Genomic DNA, 21346 nt, shown 5'->3' with positions numbered 1-21346 from the left:
TTCCTTCTAATCTGCATGAAGATTGATCAGTTTCAATGGGTGGGGCACCCCCCTCCCCCCCCCCCCCCCCCCCACACACACACACACACCTTTTGGTTGAGACTTCTATCATATTGTCTCTTTACCTGTTGATCAACTATTTATTTGGTGCAAGTGTTATGCTTCTTTTATTATCTATGATCTTTTGCACATGTTTGTGTTCTAAATGATATAGAGGAAGTGATGATTAGATGTTGTGCATATTGTATTAAAATGAAAAATTCTAATTTATTCACGTACCTTGCGGAGCTTCCTCATTTTATTTAGAATACTTTTCTCGATATTATCATAATTCATTTCTTTCTTTTGGTATCTTCTTTTATCTGATTGGTATATTTGTTTGTCTAATTAGTTCTTTGCTTTATTTGATTGCTTGCTTTATTCGTTAAAGCTTCTTCACCATGTCATCCTTTTGCAGTCTTTGATCCTCTGATTTCCTTCGAGCATTTGTAATTATATACGTGCATGTGATTTCACTCGTATTATGAAAAATACATACATATATTGACTTTTTGGATGAACTCTCCCTTTATTGGTTTTCTAAATTTTCCTGCGTATTTTGGCAATGGATGCCAATGAGGGAGAAGTTTCAATGGTTTAAGAAAATTTGGTTTTATGCTTTGGTTTGTGAAGCTTTTTTCCTATCATGCTTTGCATGGTTTAGTATATAGGTGAAAGTTGTAAGTTGCATTTTGCGGACCGTAAGTTATTACTTGCTTCATGAATTTGCTATGTTGTATTTTTTGGGACAACATATTTTTTCCGAGTTTCTATGTTGTTATCCCTTCCACCAAAATTCTCGTGCTTGATGTTTTTTTTGAGCTTATTGTGCTCGATGTTATAACCGAGGTGCCAATTGATTCGCTACTAGCACCAATGTAGGCCAATCCGGTGGTCCGCCCGCCATCACCTGCGTCCACCTCCCGTGACCCATTTTTCGGAGTAACAAGCCCTTTCCACCGCTCCAACCAGCGATGTTTTTGGCCGGTAAAAAAAATTATGTTCGTGGAAAGCTAAAGGTTCGATCTTGTGATCACCCAGCCGAAGTTCAGCTAGTCAACTATGCAATCAGCTTATTTTTGTGTTGCACTACGTGGCATCAATTAAGCCATTCGTGTACGTGAACAATATTTTACAATCTTATTTTATTATCATCAATTGTATTGAGTTCCATTCATATATATATATAGGGTCACATTATTCCGAAACCGGTGCTCAGAATATTATTCTGAGCATCTTTTCACTATATATATACTAGGAAAATTGCCCGTGCCTTGCACCGGGTGATAAATTGTTAAGCGTCGCAGCATAATGACAGACAAAGAATAAGAGAACGAACAGCGCAAATTGATGAACCAAACCAAGAAAACCCGAACCCCTTTATTATGAGGTATAGAATTTTTTGGAAAAAACAAGTACATTTGTCTTAGGCACGATAGTATAAAAGTGAAAAACAAAGTAATATAGAGTTTTGGCATGGAAAAGGACACGGTATAAAAAAGTTATGTTTTATCATTTCTGTACGGCACCTTATTATGAAAAATATCACGCTTTCGTCCAAGGGTTTTCTCCTTTTAAAAATCACGCTATGTACAACAAAGTTCTACCCTTTCTTATATAAATCAGGCCCCAAGCCTGCATGCTCGTGTGCTAAACTTTCAGGAACGGAGACAAGAAAAATAACTTGGAGAAGGTCAAATGAACATAAATTTAGTTGGAGGGGGGCAGATTAATTCAAGCCCTATGGCCATGGCCCAGCTCGCTTATATGCTACTAACTTGGATGTTTGCCAAGATTTTCCCACCAGAACTGCGTTTGCACACTCTTTGTCCGCTTTGCATCGTTGAACAACTTCCAAAACTGCTTGTACAGTGTCGCCCACATTTTTCACCATACTTATGATATTTATAAGGGACGGTGCACCTTGTGTGGCTCACATTCCCGGACTGTGCCCGTCTTTCTTCCGATTATGCACCCACGCTGACGATGTCAATCGGATCCTCGGTGCGCAGCTACGATACGATGGTTTGATCGGCAGAGTTCGTTTGCACGCTTAATATCTGTAACGAAATACGGGATCGATCCTGTGCAATCTACCTGCTCTATTCAAAGTTTAATTTGAGTAGGAGCTGGTCGCGTGCGATCAGCGCTTGGCGCTAGCTCTTCGATGCCACTGGCGGTGATGGCCCTTCAGGCGACAGCGGCCCCTTCCGACGCGGCCACACGCAGACCCGTGGGCCTGTCGATCCATCCAAGATGGTGGCACAACTGAGGCTCGCTTGCAGGTACAAATCGTTGCTGATCTGTAGCTCTTTTCGCCTGACCGATGGCCATCGAGGTGAGGTCGAGAAAACAATGCCTTAACGGCGACCACGCCGTGTCGCCCATATGGCGCTAATAACGCGGGCACGCGGATCAGATGTTGTTCCGGTACAGGTGCTACTTACGAACATGAACAGCCGCCGCCTCCTGGACAACCTCTCGCTCGCCATGGTAGTCACCTCTTGATCGATCGTCGTCACCTCTTGATCGCTTCGACGGCGGCTTAGGTTGAGCAGATGGTTCCTCTCTTCTCGCGTTCTGCTAACATGATCCACGCTAGATGTATTGTCACTCGACGCTCACCGGGCCACGCGTGCCACCACCGGGGATCGTTTCCGTCGTGGTTGAGATCTCGCCTCCTCTCACGTGTCTCCTCAATCTCTAGACTTATATTTATATTTATGGAAGCAGGATGTGAAATTTAGGAAACGCCCCAATAGGAAAGCTTAGACGTGATCCATCCAGAGTTCTTTTCATCCACGATAGATTGACTAACTTTCTCTATCGATGGTAATACGGCGGCAGGGAGCGCCCGTGTGAGGACGCGCGTGAGACCCGAACGCGACGGGGGATAGAAACGGCCGAACCGTTTTTCACTTACCGGTGGCATACCTTGGTAATTTCCTGTAATTTTGAGGGCTATAAAAAACGGACGAACAAGAAACCTTATTTTCTTTATTATTGGGTATAGATAGAGTGCGGGACCCGATCCGGAGAAAAAAATCACCCCGTACGACCACAAAACCACTCCCCACCTTCCGGTCTCCATGCCCGCGCCGCTGGCCACCACACCGTCGGCCTAGAGGGCGCCCGCGCCGCTGCCTGTGTGCCGCCTGCGCTGCCGCCTGGAGGTCTCACGCGGCGCTGCCTTGACGGCACCGCATCTCCGGCTTCCACCTGCCGTCAGCAGGCGCCTCTCCCCGTGCTCCCACGTCGCCGGTGGGCAGCCCCCCTGGAGTTTCTTCCCGTTCTCCGGCCACCCTGCCTCCCAACGCTCTCCCGCCGCCTCCACAAACCCGACGACGACCTGGTCTGCCTGCGCCCCCGCCGGCCAGCATCCCGGCGCTTTGCCGCATCCCCTCTACCCAGATCCGGTGCCAGGGCCCGGTGACCTCGCGCTGGTCGTCAATCCCTGGCGCCGGCATCCCCCATCGCCGCCCGGTGCCCTGCACCATGGGCCTCCTCCTCACGATCTCCGCACCGTTGCCTGCCGGACGCAAGCTCCAAACGCGGTAAAAAAATCTCCCGAACGGCTGCAATTTCCCGCCCCTCTGCTCGTGTTCTCCTAGCGGCCAGCTTCTACTCACCGGCGAGCCATGTTCCTTCTCATTTCCCTGCTTTCTTCCAACAGTGACCCGTCGTACGATCTCCTCTACACAGATCAAGGGCAGTACATTATGTGACTTGTAAAAGTACAACCCTGGGACTTCTAGAAATTCCCAGGCGTCGCGCTTGCACAGCTGCGGTGAAGCTCCGCTGGCACCCGCTGCTACATAAAAATCGAGCACCGCCAACCTGGGGTGTAGTTTCTTTAGTTTTCTGGTTTGCCGTTGACTTCGGATGCATCTGAAACGAAAAGAAAAGAGACAAGGGACCAGAGAAGATAAGACCACAAGGATAGAATAGGAAGAAACGATTCCTAGCTGCTCTCTGTATTTTCTCTGTTTGTTGCGTTCGGTAGTACAAGTTTGTTGAGAAAATGGTGTAGCAGATGTACATGCTAGGGGATGATGCACTTCCTCCGACCCCCAGACGCGAGTGCATTGCTGTAGAGGCTCCAACTGAACTGATGTTACTGCTTTCATGTACTGCCGTCACAGGATTGCTTTAGGGGTTTCTCTATATGTTTCTCTCGGTGAGCAGAGAGCAGAGCAGTTGTCTATCATAAAAAAGTATAACCGCGGCTGTACGGGAAGTACAACTGTTTAATCCATGGGCAAACACGCGTAGCGCACATATCTGGTTCACGCAGTACGCGTGGTTGCTAGCAATTACACACGTTTGATGCAGAAAGTTAAATTACTGAATTGGTTCATTCAGATTTTTAGAAGCTCACGTACTAATAGGAAAATACGCTTATCTTCTGCTAGCAGCACCGGGGAGCATCGAGACCTCAACAACGTGTACACTTCATCAATGATATAGAGTAGTCAACGTGTACGGCCGCTGCATCCGCGCACAGCTCCAGCCCTCCGAGCGTTCAGCCCCAGCCGCTGCCTCTGTGCCCTTCCCTTGCGGCCTATGTTTGGCACAGACATGTGCTTCCGATTTGTCATCGATCGTTGGTAGCCGTTTCTCCGCTATTCTTTTTACTTGCAGGTGCAGGTTACAGTACAAAAATGCAGTTTAGATTTTTCATGTAGTGTACTGCGTTAAATAAAAAGATTGGTACGCAGAAGTACAAGAAATTGCTACGGATAAGTACATGAATTTGGTATGGAGAAGTACATGAAATAACTACCAGGAAGTACACCTCCCGCTAAAAAAACAAATCCTAAAATATGATTTTATTTCTAATTGTATGGCTAGGAAAGACTGAACGTGAATCCTGGAAGTTCGTATACACTTTCCTTTGTCGTGCAAGAGGGTTTCTCATGAAGTGTGACGTCTCACCAGCCGAAGGGGAATATGAGGCGTGCAGTTCGCCACATACTTGGGACACGGAGACGTGGCTACAACATTATCTTGAACAACAAAAGTCATTGCGTCATGCTAAAACAATATAGGATAAATGATACAATAGTAAAGTCATTCTAGTGCCGACTACAATTGTTATAGTCTCGGCAATACAAAAGTTTAGATCCGAGCAGTACCCATCGAGGAACCCTAAACACATAGCAAGTTTACTACTTCCTACAAAGAAGTGACATTGAAATTTGTCACTTCGAGAAGTACACATGAGTAGCATCGGCAGCGCAAAACTCCTAGCACCGGCAGTACACATGAGAAGCATCAGGAAGTACAACGTCTTCCCCCACGCGCCGCTCTGATAGCTGTTGCGGGTGCGTCTCCACGGTACCTGATAACCCACAAGTATAGGGGATCGCAACAGTCTTCGAGGGAAGTAAAACCCAAATTTATTGATTCGACACAAGGGGAGGTAAAGAATACTTATAAGCCTTAACAACTGAGTTGTCAATTCAGCCGCACCTGGAAAAGCACTAGTAATAGGGGTGATGTGAAAGCAACAGTAATATGAGAGCAATAGTAACAGTAACACAGCAGCGGTAGCAGTAACACAGAGGCAATGGCACCAGAAAATAGTTGATACTACTTCCAATGACATATAGAACGAGTATATGATGATGAGAGATGGACCGGGGTTCCCAGCGATCTACACTAGTGGTAACTCTCCAATAACAAGTGACAAGTGTTGGGTGAACAAATTACAGTTGGGCAACTGATAGGATTGAAAGCATTAAGACAGAACATCAAGATTATTAATCATGTAGGCATGTTTTCCATATATAGTCGTACGTGCTCGCAATGAGAAACTTGCACAACATCTTTTGTCCTACCAGCCGGTGGCAGCCGGGCCTCAAGGGAATCTATTGGATATTAAGGTACTCCTTTTAATATAGCACCGGAGCAAAGCATTAACACTTGGTGAAAACATGTGATCCTCGTACCTACGTCTTCCCCTCCAGTTGTCCCAATTTCTGTCACTTTGGGGCCTTTGGTTCCGGACATAGACATGTGCATGCAACTTGTAGATACAATCTAAGCAATAATTATAGAGCTTAAATCTAAGATCATGCCACTCGGGCCCTAGTGACAAGCATTAAACACAACAAGATTGCAGCAACAATAACTTCACAAACTTTATAGATAGACTAATCATAATGTATCATCCATCGGATCCCAACAAACACAACACCGATTACATCAGATGGATCTCAATCATGTAAGGCAGCTCATGAGATCATTGTATTGAAGTACATGTGATAGAGAGTACCAACTAGCTACTGCTAGAACCCGTAGTCCATGGGGGAACTACTCACGGAGCATGATGGAGGCGATGGCGTCGATGGAGATGGCTTCCGGGGGCACTTCCCCGTCCCGGTAGGGTGCCGGAACAGAGACTTCTGTCCCCCGAATTGGAGTTTCGCGATGGCGGCGGCGCCCCTGGAGTCTTTCTGGAGTTTCGTCAATTGGTATCGAGTTTTTAGGTCGAAAGGGCTTATATAGGCGAAGAGGCGGCGCAGGAGGGCGCCTGGGGCCTCCTCCCCATAGGCCGGCGCGGCCAGGGTGGAGCCCGCGCGGCCCTGGCGTGTGGTGGCCCCCTGGCCCGCCTCCGACTCTCCTTCGGTGTTCTGGGGTCTCCCGGGAAAAATAAGATACTGGGTCTTTGTTTCGTCGAATTCCGAGAATATTGCCCGAACAGCCTTTCTGGAATCAAAAACAACAAAAACAGGAAGTGGCACTTTGGCATCTTGTTAATAGGTTAGTTCCGGAAAACGCATAAAAACATTATAAAGTGTGAGCAAAACATGTAGGTATTGTCATAAAACAAGCATGGAACATCAGAAATTATAGATACATTGGAGACGTATCAGCATCCCCAAGCTTAGTTCCTACTCGCCCTCGAGTAGGTAAACGATAAAAAAGAATAATTTCTGTAGTGACATGCTACTTACATAACCTTGATCATACTATTGTAAAGCATGTGAGATGAACGCAGTGACTCAAGGCAATGATCTATAGTTGCTAACAAATAGATAACATATAGCAAAACTTTTCGTGAATAGTACTTTCAAGACAAGCATCAAAAGTCTTGCATAAGAGTTAACTCATAAAGCAATAGATTCAAAGTAAAAGCATCGAAGCAACACAAAGGAAGATATAAGTTTCAGCAGTTGCTTTCAACTTTCAACATGCATATCTCATGGATAATTGTCAACACAAAGTAGAATAATAAGTGCAATAAGCAAGTATGTAAGAATCAATGCACAGTTGACACAAGTGTTTGCTTCTAAGATGGAAGGAAGTAGGTAAACTGACTCAACATAAAGTAAAAGAAAGGCCCTTCGCAGAGGGAAGCAGGGATAAAATCATGTGCTAGGGCTTTTCAAGTTTTGAAATCATATAGAGAGCATAAAAGTAAAGTTTTATAGAGAGCTTCAAAATCATGTGCTAGAGCTTCAAAATGCTTCTCAATTTGTGTCAATGTTTATAGAGAGCTTTTCAGGTGTTTGTTGTTGTCAACGAATGGTAGTGGGCACTCTAACCCCCTTGTCAAACAGACTTTCGAAGAGCGGCTCCCATGAAGGATGTTATCTCTACCAGCAAGGTAGATCATCCCTCTTCTCTTTTGTTTACACATGTACTTTAGTTTTTATTTATTTAAGGGTGACACTCCTCCCAACCTTTTCTTTCACAAGCCATGGCTAACCGAATCCTCGGGTGCCTTCCAACTATCTCATACCATGGAGGAGTGTCTATTTGCAAAATTAAGTTGCTTACTGATGAATCAGAGCAAAACATGTGAAGAGAATTATTAATGAAAGTTAATTGGGGCTGGGAACCCCGCTGCCAGCTCTTTTTGCAAAATTACTGGATAAGCGGATGAAGCCACTAGTTCATTGGTGAAAGCTGCCCAACAAGATTGAAAGATAAAACACCACATACTTCCTCATGAGCTATAAAACATTGACACAAATTGAGAAGCATTTTGAATTATTTAAAGGTAGCACATGAAGTATTTACTTGGAATGGCAGGAAATACCACATAGTATGTAGGTATGGTGGACACACATGGCATAGGTTTTGGCTCAAGGTTTTGGATGCACGAGAAGCATTCCCTCTCAGTACAAGGCTTTGGGCTAGCAAGGTTGTTTGAAGCAAACACAAGTATAAACCGGTACATCAAAACTCACATAAGAACATATTGCAAGCATTATAATACTCTACACTGTCTTCCTTGTTGCTCAAACACTTTTACCAGAAAATATCTAGACCTTAGAGAGACCAATCATGCAAACCAATTTGAACAAGCTCTACGGTAGTTCTCCACTAATAGGTTTAGACTACATGATGCAAGAACTTAATCATGATCTACTTGAGAGCTCAAAACAATTGCCAAGTATCAAATTATTCAAGACAATATGAGGCATTTTCTGTTTCCAACCAAATAACAACAAGTGCAATAGCTTCCAACTTTTACCATTGAACATTAGAAGTAAAACGAAGAACACAAGTGTTCATATGAAAAAGCGGAGCATGTCTCTCTCCCAAACAAGGATTGCTAGGATCCATCTTTATTCAAACAAAAACAAAAACACACAGACGCTCCAAGTAAAGCACATAAGATGTGACCGAATAAAAATATAGTTTCAATAGAAGAAACCTGATAAATTTTTGATGAAGAAGGGGATGCCTTGGGCATCCCCAAGCTTAGACGCTTGAGTCTTCTTGAAATATGCAGGGATGAACCACGGGGGCATTCCCCAAGCTTAGACTTTTCACTCTTCTTGATCATATATCATCCTCCTCTCTTGACCCTTGAAAACTTCCTTCACACCAAACTTCTCATAAACTTCATTAGAGGGGTTAGTACTAAAAAAAAACTTTAATCCACCTTAGCCCTGTAGTGACACATTGCAAGAACTCAATAAAACATTAGCTACAGCTCTCCACGTCTAGAAAGCCTCACTTAAAGTCCACAAGAAACAATGCAAAAAACAGAGACAGAATCTGTCAAAACAGATCAGCCAGTAAAGACGGATTTTTAAGAGGTACTTCCGTTGCTCAAATCAGAAAACTCAAAACTAATGAAAGTTGTGTACATATCTGAGGAACACGCACGTAAATTGGCAGATTCTTCTGAGTTACCTACAGAGAACCCTTCCCAAATCCGTGACAGATAGAAATCCGTTTCTGCGCAGAAATCCAAATCTAGTATCAACTTCCTATTAGAGACTTTACTTGGCACAACAATGCAATAAAATAAAGATAAGGAGAGGTTGCTACAGTAGTAACAACTTCCAAAAAACAAGAAAACAGTAGCAAAATAAATACATGGGTTATCTCCCAAGAAGTGCTTTTTTTATAGCCATTAAGATGGGCTCAGCAATTTTAATGATGCTCTTGCAAGAAATAAGAGTTGAAGCAAAAGAGAGCATAAAAAATTAAATTCAAAACACATTTAAGTCTCACCCACTTCCTATGCATAGGAATCTTGTACACAAATAAATTCATGAAGAACAGAGTGACAAGCATAGGAAGATAAAACAAGAGTAACTTCAAGATTTTCAGCATATAGAGAGGTGTTTTAGTACCATGCAAATTTCTACAACCATATTTTCCTCTCTCATAATAATTTTCAGTAGCTTCATGAATAAACTCAACAATATAACTATCACCTATAGCATGCTTTTCATGATCCATAAACACATAATTTTATCAAGCTCAAAAATAGTGGGATTAAAACTTTCAAACTCACTTTTATCAATAATATAACAAGATGATTGATCAATCTCAAGGGATATGGGACTCCTAGATAAAGTCAAGACTTCTCCAATCCCATTTTCATTAGTAGTACAATTGATATTATCAAGTAACATAGGACCATCATCTAGAGCTTTATCATAAACATTTGCTACGCAAAACTCTTTAGTATCATGCATTTCGACATCAGGCACAAACAAAGCATTATCATAAGATTTATCAAAATAGCATGGATTATCATAAATAACAATAGCATAATTATTCTCACAAGTTTTACTCATAGGGAATATTTCAAGAGAATCCACAGGAACATAACATTCATCCTTCTTCGGTAAGCATGGAGGACAATCAAATAGTGTAAGAGATAAAGAGTTACTCTCATTAGAAGGTTGGCATGGGTAGCTAATCCATTATTCCTCCTTTTGTTCATCACTCTCCTCTTCTTTTTCATCCAATGAGCTTTCAGGTTCATCAATTTCCTCCTCTTTTTCATCCAATGAGTTTTCAGGTTTATCAATTTCTTCTTCCGCAAGTTCCTGCAAATTGTGAGTGCATTCTTGTGCATTAATGAGTCTCTCTTTATAATCAATGATATAAGGATTATCACTGTAACTTTCTACGCAAAAATTAAGGATAGAAGAGACATAATCTTTAAGGTCCTTACAAACAACACAAGTTTCATAATTCTTAACCATGAAGGATTCGATCTCAGAGGCTCCCATAAATAAAACAAATTGTTCTACCTCTTCGAACCCAAGATGAATGTAGTTATTCCAATTGTAGTTCTTAATTAAAGCTTCCTCACTAAAGCCACATTTGAATTTCAGATGTTTAGTATCCTCTTTAGAGCAACAATTTATATCATGGCGTTTAATCAAGATTTTAGCAATTGTATTCAATTTTTCTATCACAGCACTCATGACTTTACCCGTTCTTGATTCTCTATAATTATTATATAATCCTATGAGCTCCAAATAGGTTGTGGGTTCTCCCATAACAGCAGTTTTTAATTTTTAGGTTTTTCAAATTTTTATGGATTTTTGGGTATATGAGAAGAGTAAAACAAGACAAAAACAAACTAGACAAAAGTAAACTAAGCAAAATAATACTACACAGAAATAAACTAAGCACAAATAAACTAGACAAAAGTAAACTAAGCAAAACAAAATAAAACAAAATAAAAACAGAGAGAGAGGTAGAGTGTACTCCCCAGGTGAACTTATGAGTAGAGCTATGCCTCCCCGGCAATGGCGCCAGAAAATAGTCTTGATAACCCACAAGTATAGGGGATCGCAACAGTCTTCGAGGGAAGTAAAACCCAAATTTATTGATTCGACACAAGGGGAGGTAAAGAATACTTATAAGCTTTAACAACTGAGTTGTCAATTCAGCTGCACCTGGAAAAGCACTAGTAATAGGGGTGATGTGAAAGCAGCAGTAATATGAGAGCAATAGTAACAGTAACACAGCAGCGGTAGCAGTAACATAGAAGCAATGGCACCAGAAAATAGTTGATACTACTTCCAATGACATATAGAATAAGTATATGATGATGAGAGATGGACCGGGGTTCCCAGCGATCTACACTAGTGGTAACTCTCCAATAAAAAGTGACAAGTGTTGGGTGAACAAATTACATCTGGGCAATTGATAGGATTGAAAGCATTAAGACAGAACATCAAGATTATTAATCATGTAGGCATGTTTTCCATATATAGTCGTACGTGCTCGCAATGAGAAACTTGCACAACATCTTTTGTCCTACCAGCCGGTGGCAGCCGGGCCTCAAGGGAATCTACTGGCTATTAAGGTAGTTCTTTTAATAGAGCACCGGAGCAAAGCATTAACACTTGGTGAAAACATGTGATCCTCATACCTACGCCTTCCCCTCCAGTTGTCCCAATTTCTCTCACTTTGGGGCCTTTGGTTCCTGACATAGACATGTGCATACAACTTGTAGATACAATCTAAGCAATAATTATAGAGCTTAAATCTAAGATCATGCCACTCGGGCCCTAGTGACAAGCATTAAACACAACAAGATTGCAGCAACAATAACTTCACAAACTTTATAGATAGACTAATCATAATGTATCATCCATCGGATCCCAACAAACACAACACCGATTACATCAGATGGATCTCAATCATGTAAGGCAACTCATGAGATCATTGTATTGAAGTACATGGGATAGAGAGTACCAACTAGCTACTGCTAGAACCCGTAGTCCATGGGGGAACTACTCACGGAGCATGATGGAGGCGATGGCATCGATGGAGATGGCTTCCGGGGGCACTTCCCTGTCCCGGCAGGGTGCCGGAACAGAGACTTCTGTCCCCCGAATTGGAGTTTCGCGATGGCGGCGGCGCCCCTGGAGTCTTTCTGGAGTTTCGTCAATTGGTATCGAGTTTTTAGGTCGAAAGGGCTTATATAGGCGAAGAGGCGGCGCAGGAGGGCGCCTGGGGCCTCCTCCCCATAGGCCGGCCCGGCCAGGGTGGAGCCCGCGCTGCCCTGGCGTGTGGTGGCCCCCTGGCCCGCCTCTGACTCTCCTTCGGTGTTCTGGGGTCTTCCGGGAAAAATAAGATACTGGGTCTTTGTTTCGTCGAATTCCGAGAATATTGACCGAACAGCCTTTCTGGAACCAAAAACAACAGAAAACAGGAACTGGCACTATGGCATCTTGTTAATAGGTTAGTTCCGTAAAACGCATAAAAACATTATAAAGTGTGAGCAAAACATGTAGGTATTATCATAAAACAAGCATGGAACATCAGAAATTATAGATACGTTGGAGACGTATCAGTTGACATAGGCATCCCCAATGGGCCTGCCGAAGATAGTACCCGGGGTTTACTGAAGGCCCACGACTCGAGAAATAAGAAGAATCGGAAGTCTAAATTGTTATTAAGGAAAGCTAGAATTGTATTAGGAGATAATGTTTGTAATCTTGCGGGATGAGTTGGAAACCCTTCAGGACTCTGTAACTTGTACAATACGAATCCCTCGGCTCCGCCTCCTATATAAGGGGGAGTCGAGGGACAAAGAAAGTATCGAATAATTGTCTCACAAACCCTAGTTTTCATATCGTCGAGTACTTTTCGGCTGAAACCTTCGAGATCTACTTGCCCTCTACTTCTAACTAAACCCTAGTCTACAACCCGTAGACATTGACGAGTTAATACCTTGTCAATTGGCGCCGTCTGTGGGGATTAGAGGCATGATGCGTGTGGTTGACACGTCCGTTGGGAACCCCAAGAGGAAGGTGTGATGCGCACAGCGGCAAGTTTCCCTCAGTAAGAAACCAAGGTTTAATCGAACCAGTAGGAGTCAAGAAGCACGTTGAAGGTTGATGGCGGCGGGATGTAGTGCGGCGCAACACCAGAGATTCCGGCGCCAACGTGGAACCTGCACAACACAACCAAAGTACTTTGCCCCAACGAAACAGTGAGGTTGTCAATCTCACCGGCTTGCTGTAACAAAGGATTAACCGTATTGTGTGGAAGATGATTGTTTGCAGAAAACAGTAGAACAAGTATTGCAGTAGATTGTATTTCAGTATAGAGAATTGGACCGGGGTCCACAGTTCACTAGAGGTGTCTCTCCCATAAGACAAACAGCATGTTGGGTGAACAAATTACAGTTGGGCAATTGACAAATAAAGAGGGCATGACCATGCACATACATATTATGATGAGTATAGTGAGATTTAATTGGGCATTACGACAAAGTACATAGACCGCCATCCAAAGATGCATCTATGCCTAAAAAGTCCACCTTCAGGTTATCATCCGAACCCCCTCCAGTATTAAGTTGCTAACAACAGACAATTGCATTAAGTATTGCGCGTAATGTAACTAGTAACTACATCCTTGAACATAGCACTAATGTTTTATCCCTAGTGGCAACAGCACATCCATAACCTTAGAACTTTCTCATCCTTTGTCCCGAGATATCAATGGAGGCATGAACCCACTATCGAGCATAAATACTCCCTCTTGGAGTTACAAGCATCTACTTGGCCAGAGCATCTACTAGTAACGGAGTGCATGCAAGATCATAAACAACACATAGACATAACTATGATAATCAACATAACAAGTATTCTCTATTCATCGGATCCCAACAAACGCAACATATAGAATTACAGATAGATGATCTTGATCATGTTAGGCAGCTCACAAGATCCGACAATGAAGCACAACGGGGAGGAGACAACCATCTAGCTACTGCTATGGACCCATAGTCCAGGGGTAGACTACTCACACATCACTCCGGAGGCGACCATGGCGGCGTAGAGTCCTCCGGGAGATGATTCCCCTCTCCGGCAGGGTGCCGGAGGCGATCTCCTGGATCCCCCGAGATGGGATCGGCGGCGGCGGCGTCTCTGGAAGGTTTTCCGTATCGTGGCTCTCGGTACTGGGGGTTTCGCAACGGAGGCTTTAAGTAGGCGGAAGGGCAGGTCAGGAGGCGGCACGAGGGCCCCACACCACAGGGCCGCGCGCCCAAGGGGGGGGCCGCGCCGCCCTAGGGTGTGGCCACCTCGTGGCCCCACTTCGTCTCCTCTTCGGACTTCTGGAAGCTTCGTGGCAAAATAGGACCCTGGGCGTTGATTTCGTCCAATTCCGAGAATATTTCGTTACTAGGATTTCTGAAACCAAAAACAGCAGAAACAAGAATCGGCACTTCGGCATCTTGTTAATAGGTTAGTTCCAGAAAATGCACAAATATGACATAAAGTGTGCATAAAACATGTAGATAACATCAATAATGTGGCATGGAACATAAGAAATTATCGATACGTCGGAGACGTATCAGCATCCCCAAGCTTAGTTCTGCTCGTCCCGAGCAGGTAAAACGATAACACGTATAATTTACGGAGTGACATGCCATCATAACCTTGATCATACTATTTGTAAAGCATATGTAGTGAATGCAGCGATCAAAACAATGTATATGACATGAGTAAACAAGTGAATCATAAAGCAAAGACTTTTCATGAATAGTACTTCAAGACAAGCATCAATAAGTCTTGCATAAGAGTTAACTCATAAAGCAATAATTCAAAGTAAAAGCATTGAAGCAACACAAAGGAAGATTAAGTTTCAGCGGTTGCTTTCAACTCATAACATGTATATCTCATGGATAATTGTCAACATAGAGTAATATAATAAGTGCAATAAGCAAGTATGTAGGAATCAATGCACAGTTCACACAAGTGTTTGCTTCTTGAGGTGGAGAGAAATAGGTGAACTGACTCAACATTGAAAGTAAAAGAATGGTCCTCCATAGAGGAAAAGCATCGATTGCTATATTTGTGCTAGAGCTTTGATTTTGAAAACATGAAACAATTTTGTCAACGGTAGTAATAAAGCATATGTATCATGTAAATTATATCTTACAAGTTGCAAGCCTCATGCATAGTATACTAATAGTGCCCGCACCTTGTCCTAATTAGCTTGGACTACCGGATCATCGCAATGCACATGTTTTAACCAAGTGTCACAAAGGGGTACCTCTATGCCGCCTGTACAAAGGTCTAAGGAGAAAGCTCGCATTGGATTTCTCGCTATTGATTATTCTCAACTTAGACATCCATACCGGGACAACATAGACAACAGATAATGGACTCCTCTTTTATGCATAAGCATGTAACAACAATTAATAATTTTCTCATATGAGATTGAGGATATTTGTCCAAAACTGAAACTTCCACCATGGATCATGGCTTTAGTTAGCGGCCCAATGTTCTTCTCTAACAATATGCATGCTTAACCATAAGGTGGTAGATCGCTCTTACTTCAGACAAGACGAACATGCATAGCAACTCACATGAAATTCAACAAAGAGTAGTTGATGGCGTCCCCAGTAAACATGGTTATCGCACAACAAGCAACTTAATAAGAGATAAAGTGCATAATTACATATTCAATACCACAATAGTTTTTAAGCTATTTGTCCCATGAGCTATATATTGCAAAGGTGAATGATGGAATTTTAAAGGTAGCACTCAAGCAATTTACTTTGGAATGGCGGAAAATACCATGTAATAGGTAGGTATGGTGGACACAAATGGCATAGTGGTTGGCTCAAGTATTTTGGATGCATGAGAAGTATTCCCTCTCGATACAAGGTTTAGGCTAGCAAGGCTTATTTGAAACAAACACAAGGCTGAACCGGTGCAGCAAAACTCACATAAAAGACATATTGAAAACATTATAAGACTCTACACCGTCTTCCTTGTTGTTCAAACTCAATACTAGAAATTATCTAGACCTTAGAGAAACCAAATATGCAAACCAAATTTTAGCATGCTCTATGTATTTCTTCATTAATGGGTGAAAAGCATATGATGCAAGAGCTTAAACATGAGCACAACAATTGCCAAGTATCACATTACCCAAGACATTAATAGCAATTACTACATGTATCATTTTCCAATTCCAACCATATAACAATTTAACGAAGAAGAAACTTCGCCATGAATACTATGAGTAGAAACTAAGGACATACTTGTCCATATGCTACAGCGGAGCGTGTCTCTCTCCCATAAAGTGAATGCTAGGATCCATTTTATTCAAACAAAACAAAAACAAAAACAAACCGACGCTCCAAGCAAAGCACATAAGATGTGATGGAATAAAAATATAGTTTCAGGGGAGGAACCTGATAATGTTGTCGATGAAGAAGGGGATGCCTTGGGCATCCCCAAGCTTAGACGCTTGAGTCTTCTTAGAATATTCAGGGGTGAACCACCGGGGCATCCCCAAGCTTAGAGCTTTCACTCTCCTTGATTATGTTGCATCATACTCCTCTCTTGATCCTTGAAAACTTCCTCCACACCAAACTTAGAACAACTCATTAGAGGGTTAGTGACAATAAAAATTAACATGTTCAGAGGTGACACAATCATTCTTAACACTTCTGGACATTGCATAAAGCTACTGGACATTAATGGATCAAAGAAATTCATCCAACATAGCAAAAGAGGCAATGCGAAATAAAAGGCAGAATCTATCAAAACAGAACAGTTCGTATTGACGAATTTTATCGAGGCACCAGACTTGCTCAAATGAAAATGCTCAAATTGAATGAAAGTTGCGCACATACCTGAGGATCACTCACGTAATTTGGCATAATTTTCTGAGTTACCTACAGGGAAAACAGCCCAGATTCGTGACAGCAAAGAAATCTGTTTCTGCGCAGTAATCCAAATCTAGTATGAACTTTTCTATCAACGACTTTACTTGGCACAACAAAACACTAAACTAAGATAAGGAGAGGTTGCTACAGTAGTAAACAACTTCCAAGACTCAAAATAAAAACAAAGTGCTGTAGGTAAAAACATGGGTTGTCTCCCATAAGCGCTTTTCTTTAACGCCTTTCAGCTAGGCGCAGAAAGTGTGTATCAAGTATTATCAAGAGACGAAGTGTCAACATCATAATTTGTTCTCATAATAGAATCAAAAGGTAACTTCATTCTCTTTCTAGGGAAGTGTTCCATACCTTTCTTGAGAGGAAATTGATATTTTATATTACCTTCCTTCATATCAATGATAGCACCAACAGTTCGAAGAAAAGGTCTTCCCAATATAATGGGACAAGATGCATTGCATTCAATATCCAAGACAACAAAGTCAACGGGGACAAGGTTATTGTTAACGGTAATGCGAACATTATCAACTTTCCCCAAAGGTTTCTTTGTAGAATGATCAGCAAGATTAACATCCAAATAACAATTTTTCAGCGGTGGCAAGTCAAGCATATTATAAATTTTCTCAGGCATAACAGAAATACTTGCACCAAGATCACATAAAGCATTACAATCAAAATCTTTAACCTTCATCTTAATGATGGGCTCCCAACCATCCTCTAGCTTTCTAGGAATAGAGGCTTCGCGCTCTAGTTTCTCTTCTCTAGCTTTTATGAGAGCATTTGTAATATGTTGCGTGAAAGCCAAATTTATAGCACTAGCATTAGGACTTTTAGCAAGTTTTTGCAAGAACTTTATAACTTCAGAGATGTGGCAATCATCAAAATTCAAACCATTATAATCTAAAGCAATGGGATCATCATCCCCAATGTTGGAAAAAATTTCAGCAGTTTTATCACAGTGATTCTGGCGATTTAAGCTTTAGCAGTTTCTCGCGCTTTGCATTAGAAGTGGAAACATTGCTAACACCAATTCTTTTATTATTAATAGTAGGAGGTGCAGCAACATGTGTAGCATTAGCATTACTAGTCGTGGTAATAGTCCAAATTTTAGCTACATTCTTCTCTTTAGCTAGTTTTTCATTTTCTTCTCTATCCCACCTAGCACGCAGTTCAGCCATCAATCTTATATTCTCATTAATTCTAACTTGGATGGCATTTGCTGTAGTAACAATTTTATTATGATGATTCTCATTAGGCATAACTTTCGATTTCAAAAGATCAACATCAGCAGCAAGACTATCGACTTTAGAAGCAAGTATATCAATTTTCCCAAGCTTTTCTTCAACAGATTTGTTAAAAGCAGTTTGTGTACTAATAAATTCTTTAAGCATGGCTTCAAGTCCAGGGGGTGAACTCCTATTATTGTTGTAAGAATTCCCATAAGAATTAGCATAGCCGTTGCCATTATTATAAGGATATGGCCTATAGTTGTTACTAGAATTGTTCCGGTAAGCATTGTTGTTGAAATTATTATTTTTAATGAAGTTTACATCAACATGTTCTTCTTGTGCAACCAATGAAGCTAACGGAACATTATTAGGATCAATATTAGTCCTATCATTCACAAGCATAGACATAATAGCATCAATCTTATCACTCAAGGAAGAGGTTTCTTCGACAGAATTTACCTTCTTACCTTGTGGAGCTCTTTCCGTGTGCCATTCAGAGTAGTTGATCATCATATTATCAAGAAGCTTTGTTGCTTCACCAAGAGTGATGGACATAAAGGTACCTCCAGCAGCTGAATCCAATAAATTCCGCGAAGAAAAATTTAGTCCTGCATAGAAGGTTTGGATGATCATCCAAGTAGTCAGTCCATGGGTTGGGCAATTTTTAACCAGAGATTTCATTCTTTCCCATGCTTGTGCAACATGCTCAGTATCTAATTGTTTAAAATTCATTATGCTACTCCTCAAAGATATAATTTTAGCAGGGGGATAATATCTACCAATAAAAGCATCCTTGCATTTAGTCCATGAATCAATACTATTCTTAGGCAGAGATAGCAACCAATCTTTAGCTCTTCCTCTTAATGAGAAAGGGAACAATTTTAATTTTATAATGTCACCATCTACATCTTTATATTTTTGCATTTCACATAGTTCAACAAAATTATTAAGATGGGCAGCAGCATCATCAGAACTAACACCAGAAAATTGCTCTCGCATAACAAGATTCAGTAAAGCAGCTTTAATTTCAAAGAATTCTGCTGTAGTAGCAGGTGGAACAATAGGTGTGCATAAGAAATCATTATTATTTGTGGTTGTGAAGTCACACAACTTAGTATTTTCAGGGTTGGCCATTTTAGCAACAGTAAATAAAGCAAACTAGATAAAGTAAATGCAAGTAACTAATTTTTTGTGTTTTTGATATAGCAAACAAGATAGCAAATAAAGTAAAACTAGCAACTAATTTTTTTGTATTTTGATTTAGTGCAGCAAACAAAGTAGTAAATAAAACTAAGCAAGACAAAAACAAATTAAAGAGATTGAGAAGTGGAGACTCCCCTTGCAGCGTGTCTTGATCTCCCCGGCAACGGCGCCAGAAATTTGCTTTATGCGTGTGGTTGACACGTCCGTTGGGAACCCCAACAGGAAGGTGTGATGCGCACAGCGGCAAGTTTCCCTCAGTAAGAAACCAAGGTTTAATCGAACCAGTAGGAGTCAAGAAGCACGTTGAAGGTTGATGGCGGCGGGATGTAGTGCGGCGCAACACCAGAGATTCCGGCGCTAACGTGGAACCTGCACAACACAACCAAAGTACTTTGCCCCAACGAAACAGTGAGGTTGTCAATCTCACCGGCTTGCTGTAACAAAGGATTAACCGTATTGTGTGGAAGATGATTGTTTGCAGAAAACAGTAGAACAAGTATTGCAGTAGATTGTATTTCAGTATAGAGAATTGGACCGGGGTCCACAGTTCACTAGAGGTGTCTCTCCCATAAGACAAACAGCATGTTGGGTGAACAAATTACAGTTGGGCAATTGACAAATAAAGAGGACATGACCATGCACATACATATTATGATGAGTATAGTGAGATTTAATTGGGCATTACGACAAAGTACATAGACCGCCATCCAGCATGCATCTATGCCTAAAAAGTCCACCTTCAGGTTATCATCCGAACCCCCTCCAGTATTAAGTTGCTAACAACAGACAATTGCATTAAGTATTGCGCGTAATGTAACTAGTAACTACATCCTTGAACATAGCACTAATGTTTTATCCCTAGTGGCAACAGCACATCCACAACCTTAGAACTTTCTGTCACTGTCCCTGATATCAATGGAGGCATGAACCCACTATCGAGCATAAATACTCCCTCTTGGAGTTACAAGCATCTACTTGGCCAGAGCATCTACTAGTAACGGAGAGCATGCAAGATCATAAACAACACATAGACATAACTTTGATAATCAACATAACAAGTATTCTCTATTCATCGGATCCCAACAAACGCAACATATAGAATTACAGATAGATGATCTTGATCATGTTAGGCAGCTCACAAGATCCGACAATGAAGCACAACGGGGAGGAGACAACCATCTAGCTACTGCTATGGACCCATAGTCCAGGGGTAGACTACTCACACATCACTCCGGAGGCGACCATGGTGGCGTAGAGTCCTCCGGGAGATGATTCCCCTCTCCGGCAGGGTGCCGGAGGCGATCTCCTGGATCCCCCGAGATGGGATCAGCGGCGGCGGCGTCTCTGGAAGGTTTTCCGTATCGTGGCTCTCGGTACTGGGGGTTTCGCAACGGAGGCTTTAAGTAGGCGGAAGGGCAGGTCAGGAGGCGGCACGAGGGCCCCACACCACAGGGCCGCGCGGCCAAGGGGGGGCCACGCCGCCCTAGGGTGTGGCCACCTCGTGGCCCCACTTCGTCTCCTCTTCGGACTTCTGGAAGCTTCGTGGCAAAATAGGACCCTGGGCGTTGATTTCGTCCAATTCCGAGAATATTTCGTTACTAGGATTTCTGAAACCAAAAACAGCAGACAAGAATCGGCACTTCGGCATCTTGTTAATAGGTTAGTTCCAGAAAATGCACAAATATGACATAAAGTGTGCATAAAACATGTAGATAACATCAATAATGTGGCATGAACATAAGAAATTATCGATACGTCGGAGACGTATCAAGGCATCAAGGATCTGATCTCGATGGCACGTTCAAGATCATCGACTTCATCAACAGCAAGCAACACGATGGATCGAGGTAAACAGATCGCAATTGGTCTTGTCGATTTTGTTCCTCACCCGCCCTCCCGTTTGGATGCATATGCGTATCTGGAGGAGCCTATGGAGATGACGTTCGGAAGATTC

Source organism: Lolium perenne, chromosome 5 (assembly GCF_019359855.2).
Source record: "Lolium perenne isolate Kyuss_39 chromosome 5, Kyuss_2.0, whole genome shotgun sequence".
Lineage (NCBI taxonomy): Eukaryota > Viridiplantae > Streptophyta > Magnoliopsida > Poales > Poaceae > Lolium > Lolium perenne.
This window is presented reverse-complemented; position numbering follows the sequence as displayed.